At 49.8% G+C, this 18,787-nt stretch overlaps 1 protein-coding gene across 2 annotated transcripts in view; it reads left to right on the top strand.

Annotated features, from left to right (window-relative positions):
* The window catches only part of ZHX2 (zinc fingers and homeoboxes 2), a 139,827-nt gene that overhangs the window by 58,922 nt on the left and 62,118 nt on the right, over positions 1 to 18,787 (top strand). The window contains exon 2 of one of the 2 annotated variants that reach the window (XM_036925508.2): positions 9,483 to 9,554. The exons of the other annotated variant lie outside the window; for it this stretch is intronic. The gene's annotated coding sequence lies outside the window, so the exon portion shown is untranslated. The remainder of the gene's footprint in view (positions 1 to 9,482; positions 9,555 to 18,787) is intronic. 2 annotated transcript variants of the gene reach the window in all.

Genomic DNA, 18,787 nt, shown 5'->3' with positions numbered 1-18,787 from the left:
CCTCGGTGCGTGCACATGGAGAGAGAAGGGGCGAGAGCAAGCTCCCTGGCATCTCTTCGTAAGGACACCCGTTCTGTGGGATGAAGGCCCCACTGCCATTACCTTATTTAGCCCCTTCAGGGCCCCATGTCCAAATACAGTCACACTGGGGGGTTAGGGCTTCAACACAGGAATCTGGTGGGGACACAAACTTTCAGTCCACAGCACATGGCATTCCAGATGATTCAGTCCACCTGGGTCCCCACTCTGGGAATTCCAAAAACATTGAAGGCAAGGAGCAGAGTCCTGCGGTCAAAAGTGTGGGCTTTCACATCAGACAAATTCAAATTTGATACCTAACTCCATCACTTACTCAGCAAGTAGCCTTAGACAACTTGTTCCAGGTCCCTGAGCTGTAAACTGGGGGCACTGACAGCTACACAGGGTTTGTTTGAGGATTAGGTGAGGTCGGTCGACAGTGCTCACCACTGCATCTGAGGAACGTGTGCTGAACAGGTATGGCGTGTCCGGCACAGTGCTGGGTGCTGGGAAGCCGGTGGTGAGCAAGACGGAGCAGATCTGTCATCCTTACTGGAAGAGCCGGATAATAAACACATAAATATGTGATCAGATAACAAACAGGTCAATAATTGGAGAATGGGAACAGCAAAACAAGAGCAGCAGGGGAGGAAAGACGTCACCAAGGAGGTGACTTGGATGAGAAGCTGACGGCCATACAAACACTTGGGGCAGATACCCTAGGTGAGGGACCAGCAAGCACGAGGGCCTGCAGGTGGGCACACTCAGCCCCTGCCTGGCTGCACCATTCATTGCGATTGTTGTCTCTTATTGTATGTGTCTGCACCCGGGGAGTCTACCACACTTTGGGGGACACTGGACTTCTGCCCAGCCCTCCAGGGTGCAGTGCCCAGCTGAACTGTGAGGGCTGGAGTGGCTGGGAAGGCCTGCTGGAAGGGGAAAGGAGGAGGATATGTGGGAAGAGAGGTGAGCTTTCCAGGGAAGGGAGATTTGGTCTGAAGAGGCTGGTATCTGAGAGGCCCTCGAAGCCTGCCCAGGCCAGAGCCGGTTCTGGGAGGAAAGCCAGTCACAAGGTCTGAGGCACCATTTGGATGCCCTCAGCCTGAGCCCAGCAAGGGCAGCGGCAGCCGTCATTGTCACTGCGGGGTAGGCAGAGAGAATGTGCTCCCCACTCAAGATGAAGGCCCTGGGCAGAAATCCAGCATTGTGAGTCACAGCCAGATGTACGTCTTGTCAGGGAAACCATGCCTCGGAGAGCTGGTCATGGTTTCCTGGAAACTTCCTGAGTGTGGGGAGGGGCGCTCCGAGGAGGGTGCCGGCCGCAGCTGAGAAAGGAGACCTGGCTGGGAGGCCGGGCCCAGCTGGCAGCCAGGTGCGCCTCGGGGTCTGCGGCTGGGCCTTCCAGGAGCCCCTAGGCGAGTCAGGGCCTGGTGCCAGCAGACTGGCTGAGGCACGTTTGGGGTTCCCTGCCCCTCTCCTGCAGCATGCCTGGAGTTTCCTGGCTTCCTGATGTAGGCCAGCCTGCCCTTGAAGTGTGGGTGTGGGAAGAGCAGCTGGATTGGGAGAAGGGAACCCCAAGTCCTCATCTCACAAACTTGGGTTCAAATCCAAGGACTTACACTAACAGAGCCTCTCCGGCCCATGGTCTGTCTGTCATCTACTAGGTGATGGAATAAATTGGGAGCTCTCCAAGGTTCCACCCAGCTCGACCATCTGGGCACTCCCTGCATTTTCCCCCCTCCGAAGCCCAAGCGCAAGGCGCTTGCTCAGAACCACCCTAACTGGAAGAGGAGCTGAGGCTTCTGCTCTAGCCAGGTGTGCACCCACACCCTGCTCCGATGCCCTGCCTTCTTCTCCCCGATCTTCCTAGTCCTGGAAACCGCTTTCCCTCTGTTCCTGCCGCCTGTGCTCCTCGCCTGTCAAACACGGAGTTTAGCCACCCCGAAGATGATATTCCCACCTGGAGGTGGGTGGGTCCCAAATCAGAACCAAGATGGGAATTCTCAGGGCCCTTTGGCCACCTGGGTGGACTCCCTGGTATCAGGCAGGCAGAATCTCCTCGAGCCACCTTCTGTCTGAATCCTACACATCTTTCAGTCCAGCTTAAGTGGCACCTCCACCAGGAAGCCCTTCCAGATCACCCCAGCCAGTCATTACTTTTCCAAGCCTTCTCCATCCATGCCACCTTTAAAATCCTGTCATTGGCATTTTCACTTTCACTGTGATTAGTGTGCATGTATCATAGTTCCTCTATACAAGTCAAAACTCACTGGAAGCAGGAACTGAATTGTGCCTACTTTGCCCATACCTACCACCAGCCTCCCCTTCAACATTTGGTGTAGTGTTGGATTCTAGGTGTTGGAGAGATATTTGTGGAATAAGTAGAGTTTTCTTCTTACAAGAGGATTCTTTACTTTCAGAATGAATGGTCGGATGTGTAAAAGCACCTCGTCTAGAACTCTACTAGGTTGAAACTTACCTCCACCATCTGCACACTGAGACCTTGTCAGGTCACCAACACTTCTGGGCCTCAGTTTCCTCACTTGTAAAGTGAAGATAATCGTAGTCACCCTCCCTAACCAGGGTGGCTGTGAAGATTAAATCGAGTCATACACGTAAATTGCTTGATAATAATACCCAGCATAGACTTGAGTCAGAAAGCTGTCAAATTTCAGTGATCCTATATTGCAAATTTTTATTTGATTATTGGAAAACATGTTACACGGCCTTGCAGAATTCAGGTTTGGCTTTAGGTAGTCGTTAAATCCTTTCCAATCCTCACATTCATTCTATCGGGTGTTCACTGCCCATGGCAGAGCCTTCCCCAGCTCCCCAGAGCAGAGGGCAGGGAAGGGAGATGTGGGGCCCTCTCCCATCCCTGCGCCTGCTCACCAGTTTGGGGCTAGCAGCCGCATTAAGTGTTCTTACTCAATTCATTGTGACTCGGCAAATTTGGAATGTTAGGAAGAGAGTTTTTCCAGCTATGAGTCAGTACATTTATGCTCTCACACACACACAGTACGAAAAAAATTTTTTAAAGAAAGAGTTTAGTGAGAATCATTTATGAGTACATAGTGGAAATTTTATTTTGACCCTGAAGGCAAGTAATACTTAAGAATTCAATAAAGGGTTCGAAACAGGATGCAGTGGAGAACAAACACTGCCAGCTGCCTTTGCCTTGTGTGTTATCAGCCACTGTGTTGCACACAGGAGGGTCCAATTTCCATGGGCTTATTAAGCACCTCCTGGATACCCAGATTTGTGCTAAACATGGTGGGAAAATAAGAGACATGTGGAAGGCGGGAAGTAGAACCAACATTTTTTAAGCACCTATTATGTGCCAGATAACCATGACCACGGAGGGCATGCCCCAAGTTCAAGAGGCAGTGTGGGGGAAAATGAAACAACATATTCAGACATCCTTGGGTTCAAACCCCAGCACTACTACATTCATGATATTATCTAATCCCATCATATCCCATTTTCTGGATGACAAAACTAAGGCTCAGAGAAGATAAAATAGTTTGTCTATGGGCGCAAATTCTTAAATGGTAGAACCATATTCTCAACTGGGTCTGTCAGACTCTTTATGGTAAAGCAATTAGGGTTAAGTGTTCCCAGGAGCTGTGTTTTCCCACCAATGGAACAGACACACCCATCCTCAGGGAACATGTCTGCATCCTAACCAGGCACAGTTTTCCTGCAGATCAGTCTCTTCAACCACCTTCTGCCACTTGCTTTTGAGTTCTGCCCATTAGGAATTCTAAGAACCTGCTTCTCATCCAGGCTGATCCTCTTTGCTGTTGTTGTTTATCTTAAAGAAAGAAACCACCACCCCCAGGAGGGTTTGTGTTTCCAGTTCATTTTCGTCTCTTTTGCAAAGGCTCATGTTCATAGATTCTCGATCTCCAGGGAGCTGTCCTTCCCTCTGAAATATGAGCTGTAATCAAAGGTGTATCCATCCTCCCACCACCTGCCAGCAGCCAGGCTGGAGCCAGGGCTCCCCGAGGCCTGACAGAGGAGGCTCAGGCCAGGTGCCCGGGGAAAATTTTTCCCCTTCCCAAATCAGATTGCCCTGTGGTTGCCCTTTATAAAGATGGCAGGGTCCCAGGCAGTGCTTTTCAGATTGCTGGGGAATTCAAAGGGGGCCTGGGGATAAACAGAATCCCACCATATATTCAACAAATACTTCTGAGGGCCACCATGTGCCAGGAAACTGCAGTCACCAAGTGACTTCCCATCACTCACAGGTAAAGACCCAACTTCTTGAAAGACCTAAAAGCCCCTGGGAGATCCAGCCCTTGCTCTTTCTCTGGCCTGCTTGGCCTTAGCCACTCGGGCGGCATCATGACTGGTGTCCACCATGCTCTGTCCCACCCCACCACGCACACACCAGTGTCCTGCTATCTCGGCTCGTCCTTTCTCTCTTTGCCTGGTTCCCTGCTGCTTGTCTGTTGGGTCCCCCCATCTGCTGTATCCTTGGGGGCCTCTCCTGGAGAGCTCGCCACTGTTACATGTGCATTGGTTAGCATGATAATGTCTTTGAAGTCTTGTCTCCAACCCAGCTCCAAGGGCAGGGCCCACCTTACTGCCCCAGCACGTGGCCCATAGTCAGTGCCCCATAAAGAGTTGTTAAAAGAATGGAACAGCCGTGAGTAAAACAGACCCCTCCCTGCCCAACTTTGGGCACCTCTTCCTGGAGTGCCCCTTCTGATTGCCAGCCAGTTCAGGGGAGGAAATATTTGGAAACAGATACAGATCAATTCTAGAGTAGAATTCAGTTCTAGTTCACGATGTCAAGCCGCACCCGCACACCTCAGGGAGGTTGTGAACTGAGTTGCCTTTGTCCTTCAGGCAGGGGTGCTTTTAGTAGAAAAGTAGGTTGGGATTCGTGGGAGAGATGACTGGTTAGCCAGCAACTCCAGTCCTGAAGTCAAAGTTTAAGAGGCGGTGTGGGGAAAAAAATGGAAAGACTACATTCAGGCAGGCCAGAGTTCAATCCCCAAGTGCTGGACTTTCTTCCTGGTTGCTGGGCTATTGGATCTCTCTAAGGTTTAGGTTGCCCCCTGCAAACTGGGTTTATGAATACCTGCTTCTCAGGGTGGCTGTGGGAAAGAGAGAGAAGACCTGTGAAGGACCAGCTCCATGCCTGGCACAGAATGAGCCCTTGGACAGGGATGGCCACTTTGTTGAATTAAAGGCTGTTGTTGATGACCAAGGGGAAACATTTTCTGGAGCAAAGACAGGCTATGGAAGACCGCACCTCTGGCGCACAGAATGACATCTGCACAGAAGTGGCTTGTAGCTTCCATCTTCTTTGAGCCTGACCTTCCTCTGTGTCCAGTCTGCGCCCGCTCTCCCTGTATTTCATGGGGAAGTACATCTCCACACATGAAGCCATCACCTCAGGACATAATGACCTGTGTACTAGGCCCGGAGCTCTTCTTACTCATCTGCTGAATGTTTGCTGAAGGAACATGAAGTGGAATAAACTGCATTAGTGGGAGTAACCCCAGGGGAAGGTGCTTTTTTTTCTACAAACTGTACACGTAGCTTTTCTGTTTCTCCCCCTTCAGGTGTCTGGCAATCTGATAGGCTTAAACTAGGCCAAAAGGGAACACAGGGGGACCTGCAGGCAAAATCCTACAGGCAGGTTTTTCCTTATTGGGATTTTGCTCCACACAACCAGCACTTTCTTATAAAAGGAGTCCTGAGCCAGGAAACATGTGCACATTAGAGCTTGAAGAACACTGAAAAGTCTTTTAAGTCCTTTATAATGCCCCTAAAGAGAGCTGCCATTTTCCACACACAGGAACCTTGGTAGGCACCACGGCACTGGACTCCCCCACAGCCCAAGGGGGCAGGTTCTATTTAGAGCCGCACTTGGCTGATGAGGAAACCCAGGTCCAGAGGAGAGAAGTTGTCGGTGTGAGGGCACAGAACAGGTATGTGAGTGACCCAGGACCAGGCTCAGGCCTCCGGTCTCCAAGACGGCCCTCTTCCCCCATGCTGCTCAGGACCAAGTGTCCAGGGGGTGCCTGTGCAGTGCTGGGCTCTAAGTAAACAGGAAAACAGAACCAACTCAGCAAGGCCCCCCAGCTCTGAGACTCCCCCACTGTGCAACCCCAGTCAAGTCACTCCACTTCGCTGCTCAAGAAGCACCTAGTCAGTTAAGGATAATAAGAAGTACCACCAAGAGAAATAGTAGCTAACGTACCTGCTTACATGATTCCAAGCACTTCATATGTGTCGCCTCCCTCAGTCCACAGCATAGGTCAGGGTTAATTAGAAGAGGGAGGACAGAGAGTTGAAGGAAGAGGGACTGGGACAGTGTGGCCACGTGGCTGTGCGGAGCACGGTGGGTTCAAGCAGCTTAGCAGGCAGTGAGCCCAGAGCGCAGCAGGGGAAGGTGAGGCAGGGAGGCGAGCAGGGCCAGACCCTGCAGGACCTTGGAAGCCCCTGGGTAAGGAGCATGGTCTTTATCCTAAGACAAATGGGCATATGATTAGTTGCTCCCACCCGTACCACCTCTATATATAGACATCGGCCTTTCTCACACTCAGTCTACGGTCTTTCTCCTTTTTTATACTGAGTTCCCTAAGGATAGGGATTGGGTCATATTTATTTATGTCTGTCTGGTGATTAGCACAGAATCAGGTATATATGGGTACTCAATAAATGATTGTTAATGGAATTTTTAATATTTTCAGTATTCGGTATTAACATGTTCAATATTGAATAGTTATATATTATACACTTATTATGCACAGATATGAGTACCTATAACTTCAATTATGCAGGCATTTCTGTTATAAATGATATATGCATCCCTATAAAACCTTGCATCCTGCAAAATTCAAAAAATCACAGCACTCTGGGGGATCACTCACAGCTCTGCTGGGCTACAGAAGGGCACACACCACACATGCAACTCTGTAATGATGCACAGTCCTAGTGATGGGACCAGCACGTTCAAAGGGCATGCTAAATTTTGAATTAAAATTAAAACATCAGTAGCTTTAGGACCTGAGTGACTATAGAGCTGTATTTGAAAAACTAAAAGGGGGAACTTGATGGAAGAGGCAAGGGAAGGGTTGAAGCTGACGAGTTATGTAGAGGCAGGAGGGAACAGATATCTTTATTGGAAGGTCTGGTGGCAGAGCAGTTGCAGGCTCTGCCAGAAGGAAGCAGAGATGGAGGTCTGGCCAAGGTCAGGGAGAATAGAGCAACTCACGTGAGAACGTGGCCCCACTGAGCTAAGATGAGGAGCATGGGGTACGCAGGTGTCTGGACAGCCAGGAGCCCTCCATGGCTTGCTTCACTCAGCTTTGTGGGGGTAACTTTGCATCCAGACGCCGGTCACTTGGTGGTGCAAAACATTAATGTGCTGGGAACACTTGCCTGTGAACCAGTGTGACAGCCACATTTTATGACATCATTCCCCTGAATACCTTATATGAGCTCATCTGCCTTATGAAAGAAAACTCAATAGAACAAATGATATATAGTGTAATGCGTGACTGTTAGACCAAGAATACTAGCTGACCAGTTTACATGATGAAAGGTACCAGTCACACATTATGTGACTATCAGGTTTTGGCCCATTTTTCTCTTGGTCCATGAGTCTATTCAGTAAGTATTCAGGAAGTGAGGAGAGTACAGAGCAAGACCAACCACATGGAGCTGGACAACACCAAGTGAGAGCTTCATAAACCTATGATGTGATCTCTTTCCCTGGCACGGATAGTTGAGCACTGCGTGACCTCAGCAAAATCATTTAGCCTCTCTGTGCCTCATTCCCTCAACTGCAACATAGCACTAGGACACTCCTCAAGCTTTTTTAAGGAGCAGATTACAGTGGATGAACAGCTCTTTCTCAACTATGAAGGGATTTATAGAGCACTGCTCTTTGTGCAAGTCAGTGCCTGGCATATGTAGGTTAGTTTGTCTCCTGGGTGCCTTCTCCCACTGACTGACTCATTCTAAGAGTAGCGGGCAAGAGAGCAAAAATCTCTGGAATCAAAATAAATTAATCACTGGGATTAAATGCAGAAGCTTGAATTCCCCTGCAGGAAGGAGGCCTGGAATTTTCAACTGAGAAATTTTGCTGGCCCTTGACAAAAGGGAGAAGGAGGGGACCCTGCCTCTAGTATCCACTGCCTCCCTCTCTGAGCGCCATCCAGTGCCCCCAGGATCCTCCTTCTCCGGGGCCTGAGGCTGTCCACTCACCCCTGGCCCACTGCCCTTCGTTCAGCCACTCCCACCAAGCCAGGCCTGCCTGTCCCTTCACCCTCTCCCTTTGCTTCCCCAAAATAGTGCAGTGGAAAGGAACACTGTCCTGGGAATCACATGAGCATGGGTCTGAATCAGCTCTACCACTTACCAGCTCTAAGGACCGTTGATAACCAAGTTGTGGCTTCTTGCACCTATTTCCTCACATGGAGAAGGGCTATGACTTCCTTGATTAAGAGAATTATAAATGAGTATTTTTCAGACTCTAATGTGAGCAGGAATCACCTGAGGATCTTGTTAAAAGCAGGTTCTGATTCTGGAGGGCTGGGTGGGGTTTGAGAACCTGCCCTTGAACCAGCTCCCAGGGGATGCAAGTTCCCCTTTGAATAGCAGGAATATGGGTCAGGTGTGTAGTACCTGGCATACAGCAATGCAGCGACAGAAACTATTGCCATTAAGACAACTTTTTTTCCCAGTCAAAGGGTAGTTCTTTGAACACAGGGATAAGTGAACAGAGAAACCTCTGCTCACTTCAGAATTCTTAGGGAAACAAGAAGGAACAAGTCTCGCCTCAAAGGCGGACTGGGTGCAGGCAGTGAGGAGAAGAGCGGCCCCCGCGGCACATGGGCAGGCTGCTCCCTGTGCACACGTGTTCTGCAGGTGGTCTCACTGGCTGCAGAAACCTCTAGAGCTCAGGCCTCAACTTGCCATGCTGGGCATGCAACCCCCGAGGCAGGCCCAGGCCTGCTTCCCCGGCTACAGCTCTCCTGAGGAATTTTCAAAGCACACAGGGTTCGCTTGGCAGGGGTCTCCCAGGATATAAATACGCATTTGGGGCTTTTGTTTTAAGGACTGGCAGTACCTTTTTGACTTGAGGCCTGTGCTGGGGCTTTCCCCCTCAGCCTCCTCAAAGTGGAACCACTGCTGGGAACAGACAACAAAGATGCAGGGAGCTGCCTGCCCACCCCACCCCATCAGAAAGGCCTGCTTCTCCACAGGCTGCCGACTCACTCAGGGTGGGGGGTCTTTGTTTTTTTTTCTTCCTCAGAATGGCCACAAAGCCCAGAGACCCTGAGGTCGGTCTAATGAGCAGTGCCGTCCTTACCATTTCCTTTTCCTCTCCTCTCCCCATCTCCAGCCCAGTCTCTCAGGAACTCAGACCAACCAGAATGGAGAGCCAGACACCCAGTTGCTCTGTCCTGCTTTTAATATTAAGTTTCTCATCCTTGTAGGTCTTGATGCACCGACTGCTCCTGGAGTCACAGTGTAAAGAGATTCCCAGGATGTAAGCAATATGGGAACTGGTGAGTGACCACGTGTTGGTGGAGGCCAGGGCCTCAGCTGCATTCAAGGGAGGTGAATGGGAGGAACGGGGGCAGCCAGCTCACAGCCTGTCCAGATGCAGCTGGCTTTTGCAACTCTGAATCTGTTTCCCTCTAGATGCACCTGGAGACACACAGTACAGAGAATGCAGGCGTGAGTCCCTTGGAATTCACTGGGCCCCTGCCAGTCCCTTCCCAGAAGCAAACCAAGCCTGCAGCTGGCTTGGCTGTCCTCTCACTGCTCCAATGACAGCAGTTCAGACTCTGAGGGCATGTGCTTGGAATTGTTTCTAGGGAAGTCCTAACCAGGGTGAAGGAGACATTCCTAGAAGAGAGAGGGACCTACCTGGCTCATACCAGCATGGGGACCATAGCCCTGAAGAGAATGGCTAACACAAGCCAGAAAGTCACCTTTGCACATTGAAAGGGCTGTCACTGCTGAGAGGAGGCTGGGCAGCTGTGGACTCACACTAAGGGAAAATTCCTAACCAAAGAGGTATGCAAGGTGAAACAGGTGTCCACGGGAAAAAGTAGTGAGTTCCCTGTGGCTGGCAAAATTTGAGCGCTGGTCGGAGAAGCATCGATGGGAAGTGTTGGAGGGGAAGTGGGTTTGGCTAAGACAGTGTTTCACAGACTCTGTTCCATGATGACCTAGACAGCCACACATCACAGGTGTGACAACTCTCCAGGCATGAAGGGGGTTTTGATCGGAAACCCTGAGGAGCTCTGTCCCTTGCCAAAACCACCAAAAGATTTACCAGCTAGTCACGCCATCAGGACATTTGGCCCAGGATCCAGACAGCAAGGACCAGAAAAAAGATGCAGGGAACACTGTAGCAGGTATCCCCAGCCCCCAGGCTGGGAGGACAGTGGGCAGCGCTTCCCCAGGATGTTGGGGCCCCTTGTCAGGACAGGTACCACAAACTCAAGTGACCAAGACCTGCCCCACTGAGTGGGAGAATTGCATCTCAGACCCCACTGAGAACATGCGCAGGAGGAAGACCCACTGTGACTGTGAGGGGCTGGATAATGAGCCCCCGGGCTTCCTTTGTGCTGGCTGGGCCTTTCCCTGGGCCGGGTCAGCTGCAGCACTAAATATTTACCATAGGCCCCTGAGGGCAGGGCACCCTGGGCAGCCAGAGATGGCATTTTTCTCTAAGGAACTGACAGCCTGGATGAGAATGGAGTTTGACAGTGATTGTGCACAGGCTGTAGGGTCCCTGAGTTCTGAGCGCTGTGGGGGTAGGGCAAGGAAGGCCAGGGGAGGGCTGAACTGTGCCTTCCAGCCGTGGCCTGGCGCTTCCTTGGCGATTCTTCAATAAGACCTGGCACATAGTACGTGCTCAGTAAGTGATTATCAAATGACTAGAAGAGCAAGCGATGAGGAGGCAGCTCTGAGTCTCAGTGTTTGTGGTTAAGAGCAGGGTGCCTGGAGACAGACTGCCTCTTCTCCTGCCTCTTCCAGTAGCTGTGAGTCCTCAGGCAGTTGCTGACCTCTCTGTGCTTGAGTCTCCTCATTGGTAAAATGATAAGGTAACTGTGAGGGTTGGATGAATGGATTCATGTCAAGCTGCTTGACCCTGTGCCAGTACATAGTAAGTGCTCAATAAATATTAGCTTTATTCTTATACTAGATATGGGACATGACCCCAGATTAAGTTTCTATGTTAGGATAGGAAATACCAGTGTGGGCCAGAGGACAGAGCCCTGGCCTGGGAGTTAGAAGCCCTGGGTTAGCTGGAGAGAACTCCGTTTTTCCTGCTCGCCCTCTGATGGGCCACTGTGGTCCTGCCATTGGTCCAAAGGCAAGGTCTGCTCAGCCATTGATTACTAGCTGGGGGCCCCATAGGGAGTGGTTTGACCTCTCAGGACTTCCTTGTTCTCTGTGAGTGGAGAACCAGTGTGAGCTTCCTTCCTTTGCAGAAATGGTATTGAAAACATGAAAATCACTAGTATAAGAGGAAAATGCTATTGATACAGATGAAAAATGATCTAAGACTCGAGCTTGGGTAGCACAGTCCTCATAGTCAATGTCAGCGCCCCATCCCTTCCCCAGGAGGTCTGTCTATATCCTTGGCTGGGAGACAGATTCTCAGATGCTTCACTTTGTAAAAAGGCACCACTTCCCAGGATTTGTAGTGCGTTGCAAATAAAAATTGCATTTGCCTGAAACATTTGTTGGGGTTACATGTCTTACGTAAATAGTAGACCTGGGGCTCCAGAATGACCTTGCTCAGGGGCCTACCTTTTGCCTAGCCTGCCCATCACACCATGGAAATCATAGTGTAAGCCAAAATTGTTTATGGGACAAGCACAACCCCTGTGCCTACAGGGTGTTAAACAATGCCCTTTAGACCAGTCTTCTTCTTCCTGTGTACCCCCTAACATCTGCTAACTTACCCCAGCTTCACTCCTAACTTCAGTGGGAAGGGGACAGGGATGAGGGGATATTTCAAAGGCAGGGCAGTTTCAAAAGCAAAGCAATCAGAGGAAAGAGGTCCCGATTTCTGGCTCCATTAGTCATTTAACATCTCTTAGCTCCTGTTCCACATCTATTCGGATGAGTTGATTCAGCTGGGTCAGGGATGGCAAGTAGATTTCCTCTTCTCCCAACTCCAAACAATTGATCATGGCTGCCAGGGGCCCTGTGTTGAGAAAGAGTCTGAGGATTATCCAAGAAATAGTATGCTACAATGGATTAATGATGTCTGCTGAGAAGCGAGAAGGAAGACTGTGGTATACAGGCCACTTTTTGCATCACTAGACAAAGCCATTTGTAAGAGCCCTTCCTGTCCCCACACTTCATGGCCTTATATCAGCAGTCTTGTTTTCCATGAGAGGGGCAAAGCCTCATTAATCTGGGCCACTTTAAGACCAACCATAGTGAGTGAAAACTCTTATTAATCTGAGGGTGTCTACTACATACAGGTGAGCCTCATGACCTTTCAGTACATGGAGTTAACTCAGCCCAAGTAACTGGTGCCAGGGCAGAGGCCACAGTGATCGATCTCAGCAAGTCTGGCCATATGACTGGGCACACCTGACCTGTACTTCTGGGATACTTACTCTGTTTGTGTGCTTAGGAAGGATATCGCCAAAAGTGGGGTGTTTTTTGAGGCAGAAAATCATTCAGTGGGCAGCTTTGCTTCTACTATTTCAAATGTGAAAGACTTGGCTGTACTAGCTGGAATTGAGCTTTTTTTCCAGAATTATATGCACAATATGAGAAACATATTCCAGAACTAGGTTTCCCCTGAGTTTCCCAATCTGTAAAATGGGGAAACAGTACACCCCATAGGGCCATACAGGGGAGCAAGTTAGAGAAAATGTTGGAAGAGACCTAGCAGGCCATCTTGCTCCCAAAAGATGGCCAAAAATGCTATTTCTTCTCCCCCTAAGCCACATCCCATCTATAGTCACCCTGAAAGCATAGTTTTCATCCTACAATAGTTTCAAGAAAATGATGTCATAGACAGATTTTTTTTTAATAGTATCATAATTTTAAAATGGTTCCTGTTAGTCTTTCAAAGGCTTTTCATTTTTATTCCTGAAGATTCTTCAATGGCAAAGATCCACTTAAACCTTCAACTTGAGTTACTCTCCTCTGTCTTCCGGGTGGAATGGCTGATGTTCCAAGGGTCCTCACAGGTGTGCACATGCAAGCTTTGGTTACAGCTTTCTGTAGAGGAGACTGAACCCCACAGTGACCAGACCATGGCCACATCCTCCCTTCAGCTCAGCAAGTGTGAACACCCAAAGGTGTTTCCCTCTATAGGAAGAAGGCAGCAGAGGTGGTCTAATGCCAAATCGATACCAAGTGAATCTGAGTGTGAGCATGCCCAAAGGGTGGGCTTTACTTGTCAGATATGGGTGAGAGGTTTAAAATGGAACTCCACTTTCAGCTTGAGTCCCTGAGCATCTTCAAGAGAAAGATTAAGTTCCCATTTGAAAATAAACAAGACCAATTAAATTTATGTGAAGAGGAGAGGAGCCACACCCCTGGTCACAGAAGCCAAGGCTGGGGGAAGAGGGCTTCCCAGGTGAGCTCATTAGGACCCCTTAATTATTGGCCAAGAACAGGGACCCTGAGGGGGAGGACAGGCAGGGCCTGCCCTTTATCCCAGCCACCTGGAACTTCTGCCCACAGTCCTCTCTGGTCCTTGGCCTGGACAACCTCACACTTGTCTTTCATCCTCTCTGCTGAGGCCTGGAGCAGAATGGCCCTGCAGCCCATGCCCTGCTCCCTGCCCGAGAAGCTGCCTTTCACACTGCCCCAGGAGAGGCATCCCGCTCTTCCATGGGCAGGGGAAAAGAGGAAGGGGTTCCCGTCTTGCCTTCCCATTCTCCCCACCGAGGCTCCACTCCTTGGTGTGGTGACCCTGTTGTGGGTCCCTCTCCTCATCCTGTGCAGCCTTAGACTTATGGCTCCTGAGGATGGGACTGGAGGCTATGGGGCCAGGGGGAGACCTTGAGGTTAGAGGGCATGGCCAACATAGGCTCACCTGGGGAGCTGTCACCTGGAGGCCGGGGCAGCAGGAATGTCACATTAATTGAAACTCAGAGCAAGTTGTGCAGCTTCCTCTGAGGCCCTCATCCCCTCCCTGGGCTGCATGGATCTTTCGGTCTATATCATCCAGCATGAGGCAGTATTGCCGAGTGGTTAAGACCGTCCACCCTGGAGCTGTACTGGCTCAGAATCCAGCTCCACCTTTGCTAGGCCGGTGATCTTGCCCAAGTTATAGAACTTCTCTGTGCCTCAGTTTCCTCATCTGTAAAATGGGTCGCCTCATAGAATAGTTATGATGACTACCAAGTTTGTGGAGTGTGTGTAAACAGTGCCTGGCACAGAGTAAAGGTGTTAGTAAAACAAAATCAGTAAGCAACTAAGAACATGAATCAGTGTGTCATGTGATCACCTGATGGATATCAGCAAGGCTAAGCTTCCTATCCACAGAAGCAAAGTCCTTCACTCTGCCTGCGGGCTCAGGGACACTCCTAGCTAGATCTGAAGGCTGGGCAGAGGTGCAGAGGGAGAGGAAACCCAGGACATTTGGAGGGTATGGAAGTCTGGTGTTGCTGGAAAGGGGGAACACATAGCAATTGAGATGGGCAGGCTCAGTCGAATCAAAGGGTAGGGTCCTCAAATGCTGTGCTCAGGATTAGACTTTGGAGGAAGCAATGAGCAGCTTTCAGAAGTTTAAGCCAAATGATCAGTGTGAAGCAATCTCAAGTTTAGAAACATGAGATGGTCACAGAGCTGCTAATGGGCTGCAGATGAGAGACTGCAAGGTGGCAGTCAGGAAGCAGCTGGAGAGGGTAGCCCTGAAGTGAGGGCACAGCCGTCTAAACTGAGGTGGTCGGAGCAGGGGTGAAGTGAGGGGAGTTGCCCCAGTGCACCAACTCAGAGAACCACTGGACTTGAACATGGCAAGTGAGAAAGGAAGAGTCAGGAGTGAGCCCCAGGCTCCTGCCTTGGGAATCTGAGAGAGTGATGCTATTGAGCATGGTAGGGAACAGATAGAGAAAACACAATGAATGGTGCAGAAGGCCTGGGGAACATCGTGTTTGACACACCTGTGGAATGCCCAGGGACTGGGAGACAGTGTGGAGCAGTAGTTAGGTAGGTAGTCTTGTATTCATACCCTGGCTCAGCCACTTACTGCCTGTGAGGCCTTGGAGAGGTCATTTAACTTTCCTGAACCTCAGTTTCTTCATCTACATAATGGGGATTTTGCAGTTACCCCCTACCTGAGAGAGCTGTTCAGAGCAGTACATGTAAAGTGTTAAGAACTATGCATGGCACAGAAGGAGTGCCTGAACTGTGTGACTTTACATTATATCAGTATCAGTATTGATATGACTTTTAGGATTAGTGTTTGTATCATCATCCTAGTGGAAATGTCCAACATGGGCCTGGAACACAGAAGCAAGCTCAGGACAGGATGGATTAATCCAGGAGTCATCCTATATAGGTCAATGGTCATCAGCCTGATGGGTGTGTTCCTGGTGGAGGAAGAGATGAGCATCAGCTGTGTTCTTTTCAAATTGGGTCACCCTCCTCGACTGTGGTTCGGCCCCCACCCCACCCCTGCTGTCCTGTGAAAAAATCAGTGTGGGCAGTATCACTGTTACCAAAGGGCCTGTGCCACATCCCTCAGGCCTACTGGGGAAGAATGAAGATGGACGGAAAGCTGATGAGGTTGATGGGTGAGGCCATGGGGCAGTTGTGTTCTCTCTCAGGGACAGCTCAGAACCAGAGGACAGGACCCTGGGACACCATCATGAGGCAGGGCCAGAAGAAACAGCTCAATCAGGAAACAAGCTACAATCATCTCAGGTGCCACTAGTATGAAATTCACTCATCCCCAGCGGTCTAGACAGAGAGACCCATCACAGGCATTTGCCAGGGGCAAGTTCAGATCGCACTCCTGTTCAGTAGCAGGTGAGGGGCTCTTTACTCTGGGCTCCAGTAACAGGAGTAGGCTCAGTGTATCTGAGCTAACCAAGAGAACTGGAGAGAGAAGGGAGAAGGGGCATCCCACCCTTTCCCTACTGTCCATCTAAAGCTCTGCCCTTAGTGACTGCCGGAAATCCCACTCCATGCAGAGCCCAAAGTTCATTGACTAAGGAGATAACCCCAAAAACTAGCAGGTAACAATACTTAAGTAAGTGTATGTTTGATTATATTAGTCAGATTTTTGGTTACAAGATAGAGATCTAATTCAAATTGACGTAAAGGTAATACAAAAAAAGCCATTCGTGTAATTGAAAAGTCTGAGCTGGTCTGGCTTTCAGCCCAGCTGAATCTAAACAATGTCAGCAGGCATCATTTTTCTCCATCTTTGAAGTCGACTTTCTTCCCTCCACTGACTCAGCACCTTCCTGCGGTAACCGCCACAGAAAGAGGGCTTTGCATCCGTGGTCATCCTAGCGAATGTCCAGGAATTGAGAAGTTCAGGTCATATGTCCATCCCTAAGCCAGGGGGTCCTAGTTGAGCAGCATTGTGAGCTCGCAGAGAAGGCCTCGCCCTCCAGCCTGTGCGGGATGCTGTCTCAGCTTCAGGAACTCCCAAATCTGGTGACGCCTCTCATTTGTATCGCCAACAGTATATTAGCTTCCTGCTGCTGCTATAATAGTTACTTAGTGGCTCAAACTACAAAAATTTACCGACTTACAGTTCTGGAGACCAGAAGTCTGAAATGGGTCTCACTGGGCTAAAATCAGGTTGTTAACAAGATGCACTCCTCTGTGGTCACTCTAAGGAAGAACTTATGGCTTGTCTTTTCCAGCTTCTAGAGGCCTCCAGAATTCCAAAGCTCAAGGCCCTTTGCCATCTTCAAAGCCAGCAGTGGCTGATTGGGTTTCTCTCACACTGCACCACTCTGACACTGACTCTTCTGCCTCTCTTCCATCTTTAACGGACTCTTGTGATTACATTGTGCCTACCCAGTACTCCAGGATAATCTCATTATTTTAAGGTCAGCTGATTAGCAACCTTAATTCCCCCATGCCATTTAAAGTAATGTATTACAGGATCTGGTGACCAGGGCAGGGGCATCTTGGGGAGCTGTTATTCTGCCTGCCACAGTGATTGTTCTAATCATCAATTCTAATGCTTATCTAGCACTTCCCAAGTCCAAGACCATTTGGTGAGTCCCCTCTGTGCCCTTAACTCGTTGCACCCTCATGATCTCCCAGAGAGAAGGCACAGCACGTGTCTGCATTTAACCACTGAGGAAAGTGAGGCACCGAAAACTTCCTCATTCCCAAGGTCACAGACATAGTAAGAGCAGAGTTGGGGATGGATTGCAGGTCTGTTAGACCCCAAAGTCTGGCTCTCCACCAGGTCACCTGGTGGAGGATGTCAGGCGTCTTCGAATAGTAGAAACAGATTTTCTCCAGCAGTAGTGGAGGCAGCTGAGGTGGTGGCAGGGCTCTCTGGGGCCAACCGCCTGGCTCCCTCTGTCCCTTGCTAGCTGTGTGACCTCGGCCAGCTCACCCCACGTCTCTCTGCTCACTTTCCCAGACTATAAAATGAGCATTGCAAGACTACAGTGAATTGCCAAGGCTGGTTTATTTTGGTTTTTAAGGTAAAACAAGTGTTGTTTTTTTTTATGTAGCTTCAACCCACTTTTAATGGGAGAGAAACATGTATCTCCTTTCACTTTGCTTTCCCTTCTTCTTCCATTTCCTCGTACGGCAGCGTGGCAAGGACCAGCCACCTATGCCTGTCTCTGAGCAGCCTGTAAACTAAGAATGCTTTCATATTTTTAAAGCACTGTTTTAAATGAAAAAGAAAAAGAGTATGTGGCAGAGACTGTATGTGACCCAGCAAGCCTGAAATATTTACTCCTTGGCCCTTTCCAGAAAAAGTGTGGCAACCTCAGAAAGAACAGGAGCAGCAGAGTCCCCCAGATCCGGGTCGGTTCCTGCACCAGATGCTCAGGACCCGGTTAGACCTTCAGTGCCAGCAGCGCAGCCCGGCTGCCCTCCCCGGCGGCTGCCCTGATGCCTGGGGCCGCAGCAGTGCCTCGTGGTAGTGACCAGAATTATTGAGCATTTACTCTGGGTGAGGACTGTGACAAAAGTGTCATCTCCTTCCAGCCCCTCAACGCCCCTTGAGGTGTGCGCAGTCGCACGCTCTATGACGGGGAAACAGAAGCCGCTTGCGGGAGCAGGTCACTCACTCCTGATTACACAGTGAGGGGAGATGGAGCTGGGATTTGAACCCAGGTAGTCTGAGTCTACGCTCCTCTGCTTTTCTCCCTATTGCCTTGAGCTCTCCTTTCAAACAAAGAAATATTTGGTCGTGCCTCCCCCCATTTACTTTCCTGACTTCTTTTCCCCAGTTTTCTGGCAAAATTCCTTTCCACCATAAAAGGGAAACTGGAAAATGGAAGAGATGTTAGAAACAGCTCTGATCAGAGGATCTAAAATTTTGGTTCCAGCGTCCATCCATCCATCTATCTGTCTATCTGTCCTTCCATCCCTCCATTCAGCAAACACAGCACAGCACCAGGAACTCAAGAGAGCCTACATCTTTAATGGGGACAACTGGGGCAGACCCCAAGCCCCTGGGTTCTCCACAGCCATTGTTACGGGGAGGTGCACAGGGAAGCTCATTAAATAGCACCAAGCACCTGATTAATATGCTGCAGTTCAGGCAGCACCAGATGATTTCAGCAGCCCTCCCCCCCACCCGTTTCCATGACGA

Source organism: Manis pentadactyla, chromosome 3 (genome assembly GCF_030020395.1).
Source record: "Manis pentadactyla isolate mManPen7 chromosome 3, mManPen7.hap1, whole genome shotgun sequence".
Taxonomy (NCBI): domain Eukaryota; kingdom Metazoa; phylum Chordata; class Mammalia; order Pholidota; family Manidae; genus Manis; species Manis pentadactyla.
This window is presented reverse-complemented; position numbering and strand designations above follow the sequence as displayed.